A 3339-nucleotide genomic window follows, 5' to 3' on the forward strand; every position below is an offset into this window, starting at 1 on the left:
TCTACCTTTTACCGATGTGATCAACCAAATGCCGAATTATGCCAAATTCCTCAAGGACATTTTGAGTGGGAAAAGGACTTGTGAGGTTGTGGAAACTATCAATTTGACCGAAAATTGTAGTGCTATTATCATGAACAAAATGCCACCAAAATTGAAAGACCCCGGAAACTTCTCCATCCCTTGTGCCATTAACAAGATGCAAATTGATAATGCCTTATGTGACTTGGGAGCTAGTGTTAGAATAATGCCATATTCGGTTTATAAAAGGCTTGAACTAGGGGAACTCTTACCTTCTAACATTACCTTGCAATTAGCCGATAGGTCAATCAAGTTTCCAAAAGGTAAGGTAGAAGATGTTCCATTGAGGGTTGGGAAGTTTGTGTTCCCGGTGGATTTTATGGTGCTTGAAATGGATGAAGATGCTATTATTCCAATCATTTTAGGTAGACCCTTTCTTGCTACCTCGGGTGCTATGATTGATGTGAGGAGTGCAAAGATTTCCCTTAAGGTAGGAGATGAGGTTATTGAATTTGATTTGAATGAAAGCATGAAATATCCATCTTCTTCTCTAGAAAATTGCATGATGATTATTCACTTGATCATGTTGTGTCTTCCATGCATGAGCACTTGCTCACCTCTAACGATGCTCTGAAGAATGTTTTGTTCAACAAGGACAAAGTAGGTACACCATGCGAGGAAGTGGCATTCTATGAAGAATTGCTTAACGGAAGCATGGAAGAAGTGGATGAGAAAATGTGCTTGAAAATCTCAAGCAAAGAGGCTTTGCAAGCGGCCACATCAAAGGAAGGTAATGGTGTGCCTATGGTAGAGCTCAAACCTCTACCATCACACCTTAGGTATGAGTTCTTGGGCCCTCATTCCACTTATCCCGTGATAGCAAGTGCATCCTTGAGCGTGAGCCAAGCTCAAGCTTTATGTGGTGTTTTGAGAAAGCACCAAGGTGCTTTGTGGTACACAATTGATGATCTTAAAGGTATAAGCCCCGCCTTGTGCCAACACCATATAACACTTGAGGAAGGCGCCCTTCCTTCTATCGAACGACAAAGAAAAACTACATCCCCAAATGGGAGAAATAGTTAAGAAGGAGATCACCAAGCTATTGGATGCGGGAATCATATTCCCCATCTCTAGCTCAAGGTGGGTCTCCCCCGTGCATGTCGTTCCAAAGAAGGGGGGCATGATCGTGGTTGAGAATGAGAAGGGTGAGCTCATTCCAACTAGGACGGTAACGGGTTGGCGAATGTGTATAGACTATAGACGTCTAAACACATCCACCAAGAAGGATCATTTCCCTCTTCCATTTATTGATCAAATGCTTTAAAGACTAACAAGGCACAAGTTCTATTGTTTCCTCGATGGATATTCGGGATTCTTCCAAATCCCCATTCACCCCGATGATCAAGAGAAAACTACCTTCACATGTCCTTATGGGACCTTTGCCTATCGAAGAATGCCCTTTGGGTTATGCAATGCTCCCGCTACATTCCAAAGGTTCATGATGAGTATCTTTGGGGATATGTTGGAGGAGGAAATGGAGGTTTTCATGGATGACTTTTCGGTGGGGGGTGTCTCATTTGAGGAGTGCCTTGCGAACCTTGAGAAGTGTTTGGAAAGATGTGTTAAGGTCAATCTTGTTTTTAATTGGGAGAAATGCCACTTCATGGTGGAAGAAGGTATAGTGCTTGGGCACAAGATTTCAAATAGAGGCATTGAGGTGGATAAGGCAAAAATAGAAGTTATTGAGAAAACTTCCACCTCCGGTAAATGTCAAGGGTGTGAGATCGTTCCTTGGTCATGCGGGTTTTTCATCAAGGATTTTTTCACTTATTGCTAAGCCCCTAAATGACCTTCTTCAAAAGGATGTTGAGTTCATTTTTGATGACAAATGCTTGAAGGCATTTGATAAATTGAAAGAAGGCCCTTATCTCCACTCCTATTGTTCAAGCCCCAAGGTGGGATCTTCCTTTTGAATTGATGTGTGATGCAAGTGATTGGGCTATTGGAGGTGTTTTGGGACAACGTGTAGAAAAGAAGCTTCATGTGATCTATTATATGTCCAAGACACTCAATGGGGCTCAAAAGAACTACACAACAACGGAAAAAGAATTTTTAGCAATTGTGCACTCTTTTGAGAAATTCTGTTGTTACTTGTTGGGTTCCAAGACCATAGTCCTCACGGACCACGCGGCCCTCAAGTATCTCTTTCCCAAGAAAGAGTCCAAGCCTAGGTTGATTCGATGGGTGCTTGAATTGCAAACTTTTTGAGATTGAGATTAGGGATAAGAAGGGTGCGGAGAATGTTGTGGCGGACCATCTTTCTCGCCTTGAGGGTGATCACATTCATGATGATGGTTCACCTATTGAGGATAGAATGCTTGATGACTTCTTATATGCCATAGAGGTGAAGGAACTCCCATGGTATGCCGACTTGGTGAATTTTCTAGCATGTGGGGAGTTTCCACCCTCTTTCTCAAAGAACCAAAGGAAGAAAATTAAAAGGGAGGCAAGACATTACTTGTGGGATGATCCCATCCTATACAAACGAGGGGTTGATGGCTTACTTAGGCGTTGTGTTCCGAATGAAGAGGTGCCTAGTGTTTTAAGGATGTGCCACTCGGACCCTAGTGGTGGGCATATGGGTGTTTCCAAGACCGCTACCAAGGTTCTTCAATGTGGTTTGTGGTGGCCGAATCTCTTCAAGGACTCATGGGGCTTTGTGAAGTCATGTGACCGATGTCAAAGGGTCGGGAATATCTCCAAGAGGAATGACATGCCTCAACAACCCATTCTTGAGCTAGAGGTGTTTCGATGTTTGGAGGATTGACTTCATGGGACCGTTCCCATCTTCATATGGTAATCAATTCATACTTGTGGCTGTGGACTATGTTTCTAAATGGGTTGAGGCCATTGCCTCCCTACTAATGACCACAAAGTAGTGCTGAAGTTGTTCAACAAAATCATCTTCCCAAGGTTTGGCATGCCTAAGGCTATGATAAGCGATAACGGATCTCATTTTGTTCACAATGCTTTCCAAAAGATGTTGAGGAAACATGGAGTGCATCAACGGTTCGGCCTTCCATATCATCCTCAATCAAGTGGCCAAGTCGAGGTCTCCAATCGTCAAATAAAGCTCATTCTTGAGAAGACGGTTGCAAGGAATAGAAAGGATTGGTCGAACAAGTTAGATGATGCTCTTTGGGCTTATAGAACGGCTTTTAAGACGCCTATTGGTACCACTCCATATCGCCTTATCTATGGCAAATCGTGCCATCTCCCGGTAGAGCTTGAACATCGTGCCTTATGGGCTATCAAGAAGAT

This window comes from Chenopodium quinoa, unplaced genomic scaffold (assembly GCF_001683475.1).
Source record: "Chenopodium quinoa cultivar QQ74 unplaced genomic scaffold, ASM168347v1, whole genome shotgun sequence".
Lineage (NCBI taxonomy): Eukaryota > Viridiplantae > Streptophyta > Magnoliopsida > Caryophyllales > Amaranthaceae > Chenopodium > Chenopodium quinoa.